The sequence below is a fragment of the Lynx canadensis genome, chromosome D1 (genome assembly GCF_007474595.2).
Source record: "Lynx canadensis isolate LIC74 chromosome D1, mLynCan4.pri.v2, whole genome shotgun sequence".
NCBI classification, from domain to species: domain Eukaryota; kingdom Metazoa; phylum Chordata; class Mammalia; order Carnivora; family Felidae; genus Lynx; species Lynx canadensis.
Window position 1 is genome coordinate 91,929,851 of NC_044312.2, and position 19,196 is coordinate 91,949,046.

Here is a 19,196-nt window from a genome sequence, read left to right on the forward strand (position 1 = left end):
GGTAGCGCTTACCACTTGATACTCTTTTGAAATCTAATCATTGACTCTAATTTTTGAGCCCCTACTTGTCATTAGGTAAGCCTGATTTGTCTGTGGCAATCTAGTGCCCAATATTCATGAGGAAAAAAAAAAGCACCTATTTTTTTTTAATTCAATGTTGAATGGTGTCTAATTGGATTGGAATCAGGTTGATAATATTCTTAAAACCCTAAAGTTACAGTCTTTAATAATAAAGATTGTAAAATCCCAACCACTGACTTAACAACCAATGCAAAAAATGTCTCAGTTTTGCTGGAAAAAACAGTTTTCCTTTAATATTCATAAAGCAAAAGGATGCCATTTTTGTTTGTTTGTTTGTTTGTTTTTCAATACACTTTTTAAAGAATTTGAGGAGAGGACTTGTCACTAACATGCTGGTGTCACTGGTGCTGCAGCTCACACCTAGAAAAGAATGGAACTATCATCTCCTTCTTCCTTAAAAAAACAAAACAAAACAAAACCCCCCATCCTAGATGGGCCATTTTTAAAGAAGAAAAGTAGCTTAGTATGTGTAAGTTCAATGTTCAATGTCTACTTAGGGAAAATAATGTAAAACGTGAAGGATTAATTATATTACTGCTAAACACTTTCAGAGTCTTCTGTAAACTGAAGACTATAAAGGGCTTTAATAAAAGGCTGTCACATGGATTATACATATATATATAGGACAAATGGATGTGAGTGTGTATATATATACATTATGCATCATCAAGAATGCCATATACATTATGGCAAATACTTCTGATTTTAGCTTAGCAAAGTGTGCATTACTACCTTTCTGAAGATAAAAAATTTGAGACCCAGGGGCGCCTGGGTGGCTCAGCTGGTTAAGTGTCTGACTTTGGCTGAGGTCACGATCTCAGGGTTTATGTGTTCAAGCCCCGTTGGGCTCTGTCCTGACAGCTCAGAGCGTGGAGCCTGCTTTGGGTTCTGTGTCTCCCTCTCTCTCTCTGTCCCTCCTCTACTCACACTCTAGCTCTCTCTCACAAAAATAAATAAATATTAAAAAAAAAAAAATTGAGACCCGGATGGGTAGTGTGTGTCCAAGATTCTCCAGCTAGATGCCAGTTGGGTCTGGTACCTAGTATATGCTTGAAACTGCACTGTGGGGTTTCATGCAGTCTTTATCTAATTACATACTCTTTAACCTCACACACACACACATACACATACAAGTCCGTTAATATTCCAGTTTTATTGACGAGAAAACAAAGACTTTCAAAAGATACATCACTTTAAAAACTTAGAGTGAATTTTTGAGGCTGTAGATTTGTGATAAGACAGATCTGAGTTTGCATTTCTATTTCCATCACCAGGTACTTAAACTCATATAAGTTTATTACTTGAAAAGTATGACAGTAAATTTTAATCACTAGGACATTTTGTGATTATAAAATTAAAATAAAATAAAATAAAATATAAATAATGAGGTAGCAGAATACATGACAGAGTGTTTAATAAATGCTGTTTATTAAAGAATAATCCTTCATGCTTCCAATCAGAATAAAACAGTACCACGTGGGAGCATTTGGGATATGGGTATTTTAAGTACTTGTTAATATATTATTTATTTTCTATAAAAATGTCTTCTTCTTTCCTTATTGCTTTAGCCAAAGTACACATACAACTGTGGAGTTACATTTAAAAATTTTTATTCAGAAGACAAGGGAATGGGGCATCTGGGTGGCTCAGTTAAGTCTTTCACTCAGGTCATGATCTCATGGTTCGTGAGTTCAAGCCCTGTGTTGGGCTCTGTGCTAACAGCTCATAGCCTGGAGCTTGCTTCAGGTTCTGTGTCTCTCTTTCTCTCTGCCCCTCTCCTGCTCTCTCTCATTTCTTTCTCTTTCTCTTTCAAAAATAAATCCAAAAACCTTAACAAATTTAAAAAGAAGACAAGGGAACATATTCTGTAATTGAGTGATACTTTAAACTCTATTAACTATTTAAACACTGTTAAGAAGAAAGCAATAATGGTTAAACAGTTTTAATTCATTCATATTTCAATAATCACTGTCATAATTTTGAAAACAAATCGATTTTACCAGAAAAGATCATAACATTTTAAGAAATATTTGAGAATAATAATAAAAAGTAAAGTAATATCTGAATGAGAGACTCAGATTTTCTTAAATATATGCACTCTATGCACATATATTTGCAGAGATACAGTAAATGCTTATTTATTTCAAAGGTTATTTCTTTTTTCTTTTTATTTATGGATTTTAATGTTTTTTATTTTTGAGAGAGAGAGAGAGAGAGAGAGAGAAGTGGGGGAGGGGCAGAGGAAGAGGGAGACAGAATCTGAAGCAGGCTCCAGGCTCTAAGCCATTATTAGCACAGAGCCCAAAACAGGGCTCGATCAAGCAAACCTTGAGATCATGACTTAAGCTGAAATCAAGAGTCAGCTGCTTAACCACTGAGCCACGTGGGCAACCCCTCAAAAAATTTTTTTAAGAAAAACTGGGGTACCTTGATGGCTCTGCACTGAGTGTGGGTCCTGCCTAACATTCTGTCTCCCTCCTTCTCTGCCCTTCCCCACCCTCTCTCAAGAAATAAATAAATAAAATAAAGTGGGGTTTGTTTTGATACTTATGAGTTGTCATAGTTTTTCATGTCCTGCAGTTGTTCATTATGCACTCTTCTCATTTCTTCTCCTTGAGAAGTACATCTTTTACAACTTCTAATATTTTTAAAGCTACATGTTGTTTTTTGTTTGTTTAATGCTTCTTTTTTTTTTCAAGTTTTTATTTAAATTCCAGCTAGCTAATATACAATGTAATCTTAGTTTCAGGTATAGAATTCAGTGATTCATTACCTACATATAACACCCAGTGCTCATCCCAATAATTGCCCTCCTAAATGCCCATCACTCCACCCCACCTCCCCTCCAGCAACCCTCAGTTTGTTCTCTGTGTTTAAGAGTCTCTTTTGGTTTGCCTCCATCTCTTTTTTTGCCTCCATCTGTTTTTATCTAAGAAAACAAACAGATGGACATAGGGGAAGGGAAGGAAAAATAAGAAAAATAAGATAAAAACATAAGTTCTTATTGGGTCTTTAGCCTGACTGCTTTTGGATTGGAACTTAATACCATTAGCTCTCTTAGTTCTCAGGCTTTTGAACTCAGACTGGGAAATACATGATTGGTTTTCCTAGGTGTCCAGCTGGCTCACTATAGATCTTGGGATTTCTCACCCTCCATAATCCTTTGAGATAATTTTATATACACATATATATATACACACATATATATACACACATATATATACACATATATGTATATATATACACACACAAATATATATGCAACCACACATGTATGTACATACACATACATATATATAAATGCATACACATGCATACATATTTATATATATATATACACATATGTGCATATGTGTGTATATATACATATATACATATATATAATACACAAAATATGTATATTTCTAAATACATAAATTGTATACATAAAACATATATGTATATCTTATTGATACTATTTCTCTGGGGAAGCCTGACCAATACTGTGATTGTGTCAAAATTTATCTTATTATCTTATTCTTCCAATTATACATACACTGGCTTAGTTATAAAACTCTTCTGGTACTTTATTAAATATATTCTCTACATATATATTCTCTGTATATATGAAAATATTCTTCATATAAATGTGCATATTCTTTAGATAAATTATATTGTATTTTGATGTATATAAACATATATAAATATGTATTTATATACATGAAACAGCCTGGCATAAAGTAGGTAGTCAATAAGCATTTTTGAATATTTTAAGTAACTCATGCACATAAGCTTTTCCATGATACTAAAATTGTCCTTGTTTATATCTTTTATATTAAAAAAATGAATAAAGAAAGAATATTTGGCTTATTTTGGAAGAGATCTCAGCCAGTTCTCAGAGAATAGCTGGAAGCATTCAACTTCATTTTAGAGATAAGGAAAAAGATGATGCTGGGTACCTTGCCCAAGGTCACAAGTCTATTGTGGAGTAGAGTAGAGATCAGTATCCAGATGGTCTAAGGTAGCTCCATGCTCCCTTTGATTACACCATGCTGCCTCTCAATTTTACAAGTTCAAGATCTCAGAGGGTTTCTATTTGCTCATTTGTTTTGTTTCTTTTTCAGTCACTATCATAGGATTTGGGGCCACGGCAACAGCTGCTACACTGATGCTTCTTGCTTGCCAGTTCTCTGGGATGGCTGGCCATGTAAATGATGGTTGATTATCCTGTTGGCACGGTTTTGTGCTTCTAACATCTCTGCCATATGGTCGTGTTTTCCCATTGGAAAATCTGACTAGTTTGTAAACTTTTTCCTCAAGAGCAAAGACCATGACTCCTACTTCTTTGAAAATTTATTTTGGTCTGGGTATAGTACACATGAGAGCAAGAGCTTGATAAACAAAATGGGGATTCAGGCCCTTCCTCTTATTTTCCTGTGTAATTAGGACATATGATTTCTCTATTAGTTTTCTATTACTGCTGTACCACAAACTTAGTAGCTTAATGCAATGCAAATATATTATCTGACAGTTCACAGGTCAGAAGACTTAAATGGATCACACCAGGCTAAAATGAAGGGATCAGCATGGCCGAATTCCTCTCTGGAAACTCTAGGGAAGAATCCATGTTTTTGTCTTTACAGCTTCTAGCTGCCATATTCCTTTGCTCTTCTATCTTCAAGCCAGCAATGGTAGATTGAGTCTTTCTCATATCACATCACTGTGATGCTCTGTTCCATCACCTGTCTCCTACTCTCACTCGGACACTTCTGCCTCTGTCATTTACAGAGGACCCTTGTAATGATATTGGGTCCACCTGGATAAACCATGATACTCTTCTTATTTTAAGTTGATCTAATTAGCAACATTAACTCCATCTGTAACCTTAACTCACCTTATCCATGTAGCATAACATACCAAAAGTTCTGGGGATTAGCGCATGGATGTCTCTAGAGGTCTGTTCTGTCTGCCACAGTTCCTTTTTTGTTACTTGGCTATTATTTCCTTACATGTGTCTTCATTATCCAAATGTGCACCTTTTGAGTATAATGTTCTACCCTACCCATTTTTTTTACACATTGATCCTAATATAAATCCTACAATGTAGACGAGGTTAAATACATATCGGATGAAAAAGTGAAAGCGTGAAAAAATATGATGCTTAAAAATGTCCTACTTAGAAACAGAAATATATATTCTATATGTGAATATTGCTTTATTAATTCAACAGACATTTTGAGTTGTTACCATATACCAAGAGCTATTCTAGGCACTCTGAGAAATCAGCAGCATAGATCCTTGAATTTAGATTCTAGCTGTTGGTGAAAGTCAACAAATAATTAACAGAAAAAATAGAAAATTCATGGTATGTAAGAAGGTAATGGATGCTGTTAAACTGGAGTATGGAAAAATGAGTCTATATGTCCACACAAAAACTTGCATATAAATGTTCACAGCATCATTTCTCATAATAGCCAATATAGTGGAAACAACCCAAATTCCATCAAGTGGTGAATGGATGAAAAGAAATGTAGTCTATAGGGCTGGGTTTGGAAATAGAAAATGACTGTAAGTGGACACAAGGTTTCTTTTTGGGTTATAAAAATGTTTTAAAATTAAATTGTGGTTATGGTTGCACACATGTGTAAATATGCTAAAAATTACTGAATTATAAACTTATAGCACAGAAATTTTATGGTTTTTAATTACATCTCAATAAACCTGTTAATTAAAACAATAAAAGGAAATGAACAAAGGTAATAGTGATCTGGAGGGTTGCCTGGGTCCAGCTGTAATTTTCGTTAAGGTGTTCAACACAGTTGGGCCTCATGATGAAAGAGACATTTGATCAAAGACTATATGGAAGTGATCAAAGTGCAGATGTATGGGGGACATGGGCGCTAGCCCAAGACAAAAATCTGGGAAATGTCTCTGACACAGGAGGGTAAGTGGTATGTTGTATGGATAGCAAGAAAGCAAGTATGACAGAAGCAGAATAACTTGAGCAGGTGAAACTAAGTTAGATAAACGGTGGGTTCTCTAGGCCACTGTAAGGTTTTTGACTTCACCTTGAGTGAAATGAGAGAAAATGGAAGATTTTGAGCATAAGAGTAAGATGTTTTCACTTAGATTTTAAAATGATCCTCATGGCCACTTTGTAGATAATTATTGCACAAGGACAAAGGTGGACACAAGAATAGCAGAAATCTCAGGGAGGAGGCTCCTATGGTGATCTTATTAAGAGAAGTTTAATGACTAGAACTGGAGAAGTAGAAGTAATGTGGTTACACGTGATCTAAATTTGTGTGTGTGTGGTGGGGGGGGGGGTAATGCTAAAGAAGAGTTTTCCTTAACTTTGTAAAAATAATATGATACCTTTCTTAAAAAAATCTAAGAAGCTGGATATAATTTTGCCAGTCTACTATAGATTTTGAGATATCCTAGTTGTCTGTCATTGGGAAATTCCCTTACCTTGACTTGTTCTTGGTGTATAAAGCAATAAAGGTGCACACTTACAGAATCATTGTAATGATAAGGAAATAAAATAGATATGAAAGCAAAATTTTATCAACCTTGGTAAAATGTAATTTAGTTTTGCTAGAGATCAAACAATGAATGAGGTTTTAAGGGCTATATGAAGAAAAAACAAAATAAAACAAAGACTTTTAGATCTAAAATAGTAATTATATAAGCTCTAGTGTAAGAAAAATAAACTAGTGTCTGGTTTTCACTTAAAAGGATGGTTCAAATTTACATATTAAAATTACTTTAAAATTTCAAAGTGTCAATTTATTTCATTATTTTCTTTGGAGAAAAACTAGAGAAAGATTAATAGGTCCCTATATCAGAAAAATGTGAATTACTTGTTAAAATTTTTTGAAAAAAATGATTTCAAACTTTAAATGTAAATATTATTTTTAATGAACAATGCACTATAGGAAGCATATGAAAAAATTCCCCTTTGAATCACCCTGATAATATTCTGGAAAAGGAAAGGAGTTTTTCTCATTACATGTGAGTTTTATGTGTATGTATATGCATGTTAATACCTCAAAATGGGTGTATTCAATCTTTTAAATTGTTTTGTACAAGTTATTAGTTCATACATCGTTATCCATTTTATATTTGACAATAGAGAACAAAAAAAAGATGGAAAGAACCAGGGAGATATCTAGTATATTAGTATTACCTTTTGTCCCAATTATTAACCTTACCTCAATAATAAAATATTTTCTATGATCTATAGATAGCAAATATTCAATGAACATTTGTCCAAATAAACTACTGAAAATATCATAGTGTTGGGATGAGCACTGGGTGTTGTATATAACCAATGAATCATGGGAATCTACTCCCCAAGCCAAGAGCACACTGTATGCACTGTATGTTAGCTAACTGGACAATAAATTGTATTTTAAAAAAAGAAGAAGAAAAAAGAAAATATCATAGTCTTTCAAAAAATATTTTTGAAAAAGATTCACGGTCAAAAAATCTTGCTTACCTTGATCACATTTATGAATTTATTTTCAGACCCTACAGTGTTGTTTTGATTCAAGTATAGCCATTTTGTGATGATGTTTTAAAATTTAAAGTTAAACTCAAGCCAACAGGCTAGAATGATACTATATACTTGATAGTTTGCACTCAGGATGTAAATATGAAAAATAGCTCAGGATCATTTTCTATTACACTGGTGTTTTGTAACATTGTATTTGGATTTAATAACCATAGTTACCTTACATGGAAGTGACAGCTTTTGGGACGAATTTGTTTATAATGCATACTAGTCTATATTAAGTTGCCTCATAAAAAGAGTTAATGAGTTCATCAATAAGAAAGGATATTTTTCCTGATTTCTCTTTCCTCCTATAATGTGACTGGACATGCAGTATTGATGATGTAACCATCTAGGTAAACAATAGATAAGGACATAATTCACTGTGTGAATATAAACTTGTAAAACTATTTAAAAAGAAAAACCCATTGTTCTTTCCCAAGCTGTAGAAGAACCTTGGTTTATGGTAACAGATGGTTTTAGTTCTCTGTTAAGTTGCAAGTATACATTTAGGCAAAGTTATGGAAAAGTCTGATGGCAGTATTCCCCAAATAAGTCTTCAAGCAGATATAATCAGGGGCAGAAGGCAGGTTAACTGTCTAGTGTCACACACACAAAACAACAAACAACAACAACAACAACAACAACAACAGGAATCTAGATTACTGTCAAAGAAAGCCAGTTCATATGAAAGTGTTCCATTATAGGGCAGTAAGACACTGTGTACCCAGAACAGAGTAAAATACTGCTTAACTTCAAATTGTTTTTATTAATCAAGTATGTGGAGAGCTGCAGTAAATGTGCCAAAATTCCAGTGTTTTAACACAAGAGAAAAGTGTGTTTTTACTCACAGAATCAAATAATATGGTGGTGTGGTATGCCCATTCTACTGGATCTCCTGGGCATCTCCATTTAGTGGTGATTCCAGGGCCCTGCATTTTCCTGTCTCCTGGCCCCCTCGTCCCCTTGGGTTTTGGAGTGCTGTGATGGATTTTCTGCATTCAGACAGCAGAAGGGAAAAAGAAAGCATAAAGGAGCTGAGGAATTTGTTTAGATGCCTGATCTGGAAGGAAAATACATCACTTCTGCTCACATTCTATTGATGAGAGCTCAGTCACAGGACCCTTGTAACTGCAAGGAAGGCCAGGAAATTAGGTCTAGATCTGTGTCCAGTGTCAAAGACAGTGATTTTATTGGTGCCTCTGCTACATGATTTAAATCTCTAAGGTGAAAAGAAGAGGCAGCAAACAAAATGTGAGTTCAGGAATACAGGCCTTCCTGGATTTGCAATGGGGTTACCTCCCCAATAAAGCAGGAATACAGATCTTTCTGGATTTACAATGGGGTTACCTCCTCAATAAACCCATCATAAATTGAAAATATACGCCTAACCTACAGAACATCATAGCTTAGTCTTGCCCCCCCCCCCTTAACTATGAAGAGAACTCATACCTTAACTTCTAGTTGGGCAAAATCACCTAACACAAAGCCTACTTTATGATAAAGTATTGAATATCTCAAGTCATCTACTGAACATTGTACTGAAAAAACAAAGAAACGAAACAGAATGGTTGTCTGGGTCCAAAATGGCTGTACATGTATTGGTTGTTTACTCTTGTGATCTCATGGATGACTAGAAGTTAAGGCTCACTGCCACTGCCCAGGACAATGAGAGAGGATCATCCTGCACATCACTAGCCTGGGAAAATATCAAAATTCAAAGTTAAAGGTATGATTTCTACAGCATGCCTATCCCTTTTGCACCATCACAAAGTCAAAAAAATCATAAATTGAACTATCATAAGTCAGGGGGAAATTCTGTAAAAAAAAAAAAGATCAGAATGTTTATGAAAATTGCTATCTTCATAAATCATTCCCAAGTCCACAGTGTTGTCAATAGAGAGAAACATGTGTATATTTATACCGGATAATATTAGAATCTATGTTTTAACAAAGTTCCCTGCTGATTCATAGGCAAATTAAAGTTTGAGCAGTACTGCTCTGTATAATGTCTCATTTGAAAAATTTATAAGGTACCTTAACATTAAAAAAAAAAAAGTTTGACAATTTGTACTGCAAATAACCTTTCTAACTTTCATTATAATTGTTGAGAATCTGAATATCCCCATCAAACTTGACCATGATCACTACTTAACAAAACTCCATCAGCATCCCACAGGAGGCTAATTTTCTGTGAAACTTAGATAGGAAGATGGATTTAAATGCACAAAATGGGGAAGACCTAAGTCAGAAATTTCGATGTTAGCTTTTTAAAAATTGTTTATTTATTTATTTTGAGAGAGAGTCAGAAAAATCGCAGGTCGGGTAGAAGCAGAGAGAGAGAGAGAGAGAGAGAGAGAGAGAGACAGAGTCCCAAGCTCTGGGATGCTTAACTGACTAAGTCACCCAGGTGCCCCTAAGTGTTAGCTTTTAGTCAGTGTCTCCTCTGTAAACCACCTCTGAAACAGAAGATTCATTCCTGTATTCCCAGTTAGGTAGCCTGATTCTGACATGAAGCATTTTAGTTGTCTATTCATTCATTAATTCCATATACTATTTTTCAGACTCTTATTGAGGGTCAGCAAAAGCAAGAGCTATCAAGGATTTCAGCAGAGGAAGAGGACAAATAAACTAAAATACGATGTGAATATAAAATATTTATAATGAGTAGCATGTATCCATTTAGATAGATTGTAAGTGAATTTGCCTTAAAAGGGATCTGGTTTGTTGTAAACTCTGCAAACTCTATCAAAACATTGTGATATTAGAATTAGCCCATTGAAAACTGAGGTCCTCGTTGATACACTGCATTAGCTCTGAATTGTATTCTATCTTAAAGAAAAAAAATAGATTTAGAGTCAGGATACCTAAGTTTGAGTCTTGGTTTTTATTATTTTTTAAAGTTTATGTATTTATATTGAGAGAGCGAGAGAGAGTGGGGGATAGGGCAGAGAGAGAGGGAGAAAGAGAGAATCCTAGGCAGTTTCCACAGTGTCGGCACGGAGTCCAAAGTGGGGTTTGAACTCACGAACAATGGGATCATGACCTGATGAAATCAAGAGTTGGACCCTTACTGATTCACTGATCGATCTACGTGCCCCAAGTCTTAGTTCTTTAATTCTATAATACTGTGGGGATTTTAAACATAGCTTTCCATTGAGAGGTGGAGTTTCCTTGAATCCTTGTGGGCTTGTTACTACTTTCTTCAAAAGAAAATGGTAGAGATGAGGCTATATGTCATCCATGGCTTAATCAGAAAAGGTCATGCAACTTCACTTGATTCAGTTGGGAGGGTTGCACTGAAACAAGCCAGTCAGTACCTAAGTCTGAGTACTCAGAGACTATCATGTCAGAGAGACCATTATCAAAGCACCAGTCAACAGCCACAGCTGAGCTCCAAGCCAAAAATTAGCATTAACTGCCAGCTCTGCCAGTAGGCCATTCTGGAAGTCCAGTCTAGTTGTATCTTCAGAGGACTACAGCCCACCTGGGATTTGACTATAATCACATGAGAGATTCTGAACAAAAACTGCCCAGCTCAGCTCTTCCCAAATTCTTGACCCATAAAACTGTAGGCAAAATAAAGTGGTTGCTGGCTTCAGCCACAAAATAATTCATTTATTATGCAGCCATAAGAACTATAACAGTGCTCTTGGGTGAGTCATTTTTTCTCTTTAACTCTTAAGCCTTACATCTCTAATGGGAATATCATGTATTTTTAGTACTGTTGCAAAGCTCGAAAGATGTTATAAATCTTGGAATACTGAGCAAATACTTGTAGTTTGACTTTGTTCATTTATTTATATGTTTACTCAACACATTTATTGAATGCCTACTATATATCAAGTCTGTGCAGGAGGCTAGGGGTGTAACTGTTAATAAGATACAGTTCCTACAGTCAAGGAACTCAGTTTCAGATGGAGGAAGTGGTCAAGGAACCAGGCAATGAACTGTGACAAAGCCACTGCATAGATAAATGCAGGACACCTAGTCCTATGAGGACTATGAAGACATCTAGTAGGGGCTTGTTCCTACTATTCTGGAGGCAGTTCAGACAGTGGTCAGCATTTGAGATTAAATGTGTGGAAGTTAGGGAAAACATGAGAGGGAAGATCATCACATAAAAGAAGCAGAGCATCTGGCTTAGCTCTGCAGTGAGTGGTAGACACTAAAAGAAGAATGTGATCTCTGTATAGAGGGAAAGGGTTTCTTGTGACCTATCTAAATCATGGTGGAGGGGTGCCTGGATGGCTCAGTTGGTTAAGTGTCTGACTTCAGCTCAGGTCATGATCTCATATTTTGTGAGTTCGAGCCCCGCATCAGGCTCTATGCTGATAGCTCAGAGCCTGGAGCCTGTTTCGATTCTGTGTCTCCCTCTTGCTCTCTGCTCCTTCCCCGCTCATGCTCTGTCTCTCTGTCTCTGTCTCTCTCTCTCTCTTTGTATCTCTCTCTCTCTCTCGCAAAAATAATAAAATAAACATTAAAAAGTTTAAAATAAAATAAAATAAAATAAAATTTAAATCATGGTGGAAATAGACACTTTTGAGGCACGAGGGAGGCACTATAGGGTCTGTCTGCCATGCATCTTCTGGCCACACAAGAATAAAAAGAAACAAATAATCAGAGCAACATACTCAAATAACTGCTACCTTGGACAATCTTTTGTTACTTTGGATGAGCAAAGCAGGAGACAAGGCTAAGATACAAGATTTCATCAGAAACTTGTCATTCTGCTCAATGTGGGATAGAAAATGGTGATAACAAGAGGCAACAGTGAAAGATAGGCTCCAAAATCTTTGCAAAGCTCTTCTTTCCATGTCAGGCTTACACAGGGATTTGCCTGCATCCCATGGCCTGATGGTTGTCCTGTGGCCAGTAGTTATTCCTTGATTGTCAGATGACCATAATTATTCTTACAAGGTGTATGTGTGCCTCTGTCTCTGTATGATGTGTGTGTTTGCAGATCAGAAGGAATCTTGGCATCAGAAGAGGCACTTTCCCATTCATTATTTAAGTAGACCCACTTAACAACTTCATGATGTAAGCAGAATAAGCAGAGTGTCATACAACCAACGTGTAAGGTCACATATCCAGGATGACACAATCAGATCTTGGTTCTTTACGCTGAGTGCGCTTCCCCTATACCTTTGAAACAATATGATGACAACACTTACAGTGGTGACTGGTGGTGGTTTAACAGTGAGGTTTTCAGAGCAATCAAGGCTGCAGGCATATGAAGAGAGGGAAGAGGGTTTTATTTGGAATAGCTCACTTTCCCCTTCATTATAAAAAGTCCATTAAAAAAAGAATTAGCCTGGGGCTCCTGGGTGGCGCAGTCGGTTAAGCGTCCGACTTCAGCCAGGTCACGATCTCGCGGTCCGTGAGTTCGAGCCCCGCGTCGGGCTCTGGGCTGATGGCTCAGAGCCTGGAGCCTGTTTCCGATTCTGTGTCTCCCTCTCTCTCTGCCCCTCCCCCGTTCATGCTCTGTCTCTCTCTGTCCCAAAAATAAATAAACGTTTAAAAAGAAAAAAAGAATTAGCCTATAATGATACCATTTTTTTCTTATATTTCTTCCACTAGAATTTTAGTCATTATTTTCCTTCACACCCTTTTGCCTATATATTAACTTCCCATTTCTTTGATTTTAAGAAAATGAACTCCTTAAATGTAACAAAGCAGAAATGAGTTAAACATGAAGCTATAGATACATTTAAAGAGGGAGAGAGGCAGTATGTCTCAAACTGAAGTGAAAACTAACCAAACTATAATGTGAGAGTTTGATGACTATCCCTTACATATTTCAGAGGCGTAAAGTATATGTATAGTTGTGAGGGAAATAATCTTGGCTGAAAAACCAGAAGCTGAGTGTATCATCCAGCTTTTATTTCTGTTGATCCTGTTCTGGGGCACTATAATGTTTTTGTTTTTTAAATATGAAATTAATTGTCAAATTGGTTTCCATATAACACCCAGTGCTCATCCCAACAGGTGCCCTCAATGCCAATCACCCACTTTCCCCTCCCCCCCACTCCCCCGCCCCAACAACCATCAGTTTATTCTCAGTATTTGAGAGTCTCTTATGGTTTGCCTCCTTCCCTCTCTGTAACTTTCCCCCCCCTTCTCCTCCCCCCTGGTCTTCTGTTGAGTTTCTTAGGATCCATGTATGAGTGAAAACATATGGTATCTGTCTTTCTCTGCCTGACTTATTTCACTTAACATAACACTCTCCAGTTCCATCCACGTTGCTACAAAAGGCCAGATTTCATGCTTTCTCATTGCCACATGGTATTCCATTGTGTATATAAACCACAACTTCTTTATCCATTCATCAGTTGATGGACATTTAGGCTCTTTCCATAATTTGACTGTTGTTGAGAGTGCTGCTATAAACATTGGAGTACAAGTGCCCCTATGCATCAGCACTCCTGTATCCCTTGGGTAAATTCCTAGCAGTGCTATTGCGAGGTCATAGGCTAGATCTATCTTTAATTTTTTAAGGAACTTCCACACTGTTTTTCAGAGCAGCTGCACCAGTTTGCATTCCCACCAACAGTGCAAGAGGGTTCCCGTTTTTCCACATCCTCTCCAGGATGTATAGTCTCTTGATTTGTTCATTTTAGCCATTCTGACCGGCCTGAGGTGATATCTCAGTGTGGTTTGATTTGTAATTCCCTGATGAAGAGTGACCTTGAGCATGTTTTCTTGTGCCTGTTGGCCATCTGGATGTCTTTAGAAAAGTGTCTATTCATGTCTTCTGCCCATTTCTTCACTGGATTATTTGTTTTTTGGTTGTGGAGTTTGATGAGTTCTTTATAGATTTTGGATACTAGCCCTTTGTGTGATATGTCATTTGGAGATATCTTTTCCCATTCCGTGGGTTTCCTTTTAATTTTGCTGATTGTTTCCTTTGCAGTGCAGAAGCTTTTTATCTTGATGAGGTCCCAATAATTCATTTTGATTTTAATTCCCTTGCCTTTGGAGATGTGTGAAGTAAGAAATTGCTGTGGCTGAGGTCAGAGAGGTTTTTTTCCTGGTTTCTCCTCTAGGGTTTTGATGGTTTCCTGTCTCACATTCAGGTCCTTCATCCATTTTGAGTTTATTTTTGTGAATGGTGTAAGAAAGTGGTCTAGTTTCATTCTTCTGCATGTTGCTGTCCAGTTCTCCCAGCACCATTTGTTAAAGAGACTTTTTTCCATTGGATATTCTTTCCTGCTTTGTCAAAGATTAGTTGGCCATACATTTGTGGGTGCAATTCTGGAGTCTCTATTCTATTCCATTGGTCTGTGTGTCTTTTTTTGTGCCAATACCATGCTGTCTTGATGATTACAGCTTTGTAGTAGAGGGTAAAGTCTGGGATTGTGATGCCTCCCACTTCTGTTTTCTTCTTCGATATTGCTTTGGCTATTTGGGGTCTTTTGTGGTTCCATACAAATTTTAGGATTGCTTGTTCTAGTTTCGAGAAGAATGCTGGTGCAATTTTGATTGAGATTGCATTGAATGTATAGATTGCTTTGGGTAGTATTGACATTTTAACAATATTTATTCTTCTAATCCATGAGCATGGAATGCTTTTCCATTTCTTTGTATCTTTTTCAATTTCCTTCATAAGCTTTCTATAGTTTTCAGCATACAGATCTGTTACATCTTTGGTTAGGTTTATTTCTAGGTATTTTATGCTTCTTGGTGCAATTGTGTATGGGATCAGTTTCTTTATTTGTCTTTCTGTTGCTTACTTATTAGTGTATAAGAATGCAACCAATTTCTGTATATTGATTTTGTAGCCTGCGACTTTGCTGAATTCATGTATCAGTTCTAGCAGACTTTTGGTTGAGTCTTTCGGGTTTTCCATGTATAGTATCATGTCATCTGAAAAAAGCGAAAGCTTGACTTCATCTTTGCCGATTTTGATGCCTTTGATTTCCTTTTGTTGTCTGATTGCTGATGCTAGAACTTCCAACACTGTTAAACAGCAGCAGTGAGAATGGACATCCCTGTCGTGTTCCTGATATCAGGGGGAAAGCTCTCAGTTTTTCCCCATTGAGTATGATGTTAGCTGTGGGTTTTTCATAAATGGCTTTTATGCTGTTTAAGTATGTTCCTTCTATCCCGACTTTCTCGAGGGTTTTTATTAAGAAAGGATGCTGAATTTTGTCAAATGCTTTTTCTACATCGATTGACAGGATCATATGGTTATCTTTTCTTTTATTAATGTGATGTATCACATTGATTGATTTGTGAATGTTGAACCAGCCCTGCAGCCCAGGAATGAATCCCACTTAATCATAGTGAATAATTCTTTTTATATGCTGTTGAATTCGATTTCCTAGTATCTTGTTGAGAATTTTTGCATCCATATTCATCAGGGATATTATCCTGTAGTTCTCTTTTTTTGCTGGGTTTCTGTCTGGTTTGGGAATCAAAGTAATGCTGGCTTCATAACATGAGTCTGGAAATTTTCCTTCCCTTTCTATTTTTTGGGACAGCTTGAGAAGAATAGGTATTATCTATGCTTTAAATTTCTGGTAGAATTCCCCAGGGAAGCCATCTGGTCCTGGACTCTTATTTGTTGGGAGATTTTTGATAACTGATTCAATTTCTTCACTGGTTATGGGTCTGTTCAAATTTGCTATTTCTTCCTGTTTGAGTTTTGGAAGTGTGTGGGTGCTTAGGAATTTGTCCATTTCTTCCAGGTTGTCCAGTTTGTTGGCATATAGTATTTCATAGTATTCCCTGATAATTGCTTGTATTTCTGAGGGATTGATTCTAATAATTCTGTTTTCATTCGTGATTTTATCTATTTGGGTCCTCTCCCTTTTCTTTTTGAGAAGCCTGGCTATAGGTTTATCAATTTTGCTTATTTTTTTCAAAAAACCAACTCATGGTTTCATTGTTCTGCTCTACTGTTTTTTTATAGATTCTATATTGTTTATTTCTGCTCTGATCTTTATTATTTCTCTTCTTCTGCTGGGTTTGGGTGTCTTTACTGTTCTGCTTCTTTTTCCTTTAGGTGTGCTGTTAGATTTTGTATTTGGGATTTTTCTTGAGATAGGCCTATTTTCCTCTCAGGACTGCCTTTCCTGCAGCCCAAAGCTTTTGGATTGTTGTATTTTCATTTTCATTTGTTTCCATATAATTTTTAATTTCTTCTCTAATTGTCTGGTTGACCTATTCATTCTTTAGTAGGGTGTTCTTTAACCTCCATGCTTTTGGAGGTTTTACAGACTTTTTCCTGTGGTTGATTTCAAGTTTCATAGCATTCTAGTCTGAAAGTGTGCCTGGTATGATCTAAATTCTTTTATACTTATTAAGGTCTGTTTTGTGACCCAGTATGTGATCTATCTTGGAGAATGTTTCATGTGCATTTAAGAAGAAAGTATATTCTATTGCTTTGGGATGCAGAGTTCTAAATATATCTGTCAAATCCATCTGATCCAATATATTATTCAGGGCCCTTGTTTCTTTCTTTATTCTCTGTCTAGATGTTCTATCCATTGCTATAAGTGGAGTATTAAAGTCTCCTGCAGTTACCACATTGTTATCAATAAGGTTGCTTATGTTTGTGATTAATTGTTTTATATATTTGGCGCTTCCGTATTCGATGCACAGACACTTACAATTGTTAGCTCTTCCTGATGGACAGACCCTGTAATTATTATATAATGCCCTTCTTCATCTGTTGTTACAGCCTTTAATTTACAGTCTAATTTGTCTGGTATAAGTATGGCTACTCCAGCTTTCTTTTGACTTCCAGTAGCATGATAGATAGTTCTCCATCCCCTCACTTTCAATGTGAAGGTGTCCTCAGGTCTAAAATGAGTCTCTTGTAGACAGTAAATATTTTTTTTTATCCTTATATATATTTTTATCCATTCTGATACCTGTGTCTTTTGGTTGGAGCATTTAGTCCATTTACATTCAGTGTTACTATTGAAAGATGTGGGTTTAGAGTCATTGTGATGTCTGTAGGTTTCATGCTTGTAGTGATGTCTCTGGTACTTTGTGGTCCTTGCAACATTTCGCTCACAGAGTCCCCCTTAAGATCTCTTGTATGGCTGGCTTAGTGGTGATGAATTCCTTCAGTTTTTGTTTGTTTGGGAAAACCTTTATCTCTCCTTCTATTCTGAATGACAGACTTGCTGGATAAAAGATTCTTGGCTGCATATTTTTTCTGTTAATCACATTGAAGATTTCCTGCCATTCCTTTTTGGCCTGCCAAGTTTCAGTAGATAAGTCTTCTACTGCCGTTATGTGTCTACCTTTGTATGTTAGGGCCTGTTTATCCATAGCTGCTTTCAGAATGCTCTCTTTATCGTTGTATTTTCCCAGTCTCACTATGATATGTCATGCAGAAGATTGATTCAAGTTACGTCTGAAGGGAGTTCTCTGTGCCTCTTGGATTTCAATGCCTGTCTCCTTCCTCAGATCAGGGAAGTTCTCAGCTATAATTTGTTCAAGTACACCTTCAGCCCCTTTCTCTTCTTCTTTTCTTCTGGAATTCCTATGATATGGATATTGTTCTGTTTGATTGCATCACTTAGTTCTCTAATTCTCCCCTCATACTCCTGGATTTTTTTTTTAATCTTTTTCTCAGCTTCCTCTTTTTCCATAATTTTATCTTCTAATTCACCTATTCTTTCCTCTGCCTCTTCAATCCACACTGTGGCCCCCTCCATTTTATTTTGTACCTCATTTATAGCATTTTTTAATTCATCATGACTATTTTTTAGCCCCTTGATCTCTGTAGCAATAGATTCTCTGCTGTCCTCTATGCTTTTTTCAAGCCCAGCGATTAATTTTATGACCATTATTCTAAATTCTTGTTCCGTTATGTTGCTTACATCGTTTTGATCAACTTGTTAGCTGTTGTTACTTCCTGAAATTTCTTTTGAGGAGAATTCTTCTGTTTCATCATTTTGGTTAGTTTTCTGTCCCTTATGTGTTTTAAAAGCTTGTGTGCTCTGCACCTGAAAGCACTACTATATTAAAGGAGGGTCATACACTGTCCAGGGCCTGGCCCTTCAGGAGGTGTTTTTTCGGGGATTGTTACTTGCTCTCTCTGTTGTTGTGACTTTGGTTATTTTATTACCCTACTCATAGTAATATTTTGGACCCACTGCTATGTGTGCTTTGATTTGTTCCTTGGAGTAGCCCCGTAAAGGAAAACAGATAGACAATCAGAAGACAAAATCACGCAAACACACAAACAAATAAACAAAAACAAAACCTTAAGTCTAAAAACAACCCCAAAACTCTGACTACAAGGAAAGAAGAGGGTGGAGGCGGTGCTGATGGAAGAGCACATACAAAGAGAGAAATGACAGGAGCGGGGGTGGGGGGAGGAAGAAAAAATAAATACTGATTAGGCAGTGAGACTAAAAGGCTTAATCCAGAGAGAGAGAAAGGAAAATAAAGAAGGAGGCGGGCAAAACGAAATGAAGATAAAATTACCGAGACAGAGAAACTATATGGTTAGATTATTCCAGAGAGAGAGAAAGGAGTGTGAAGAAGGAGGTGTAGAGCATGTATCAAGACAATGGATTAAATATGTCTGTTTAGACAGACCAATAACCAGAGTAATCAG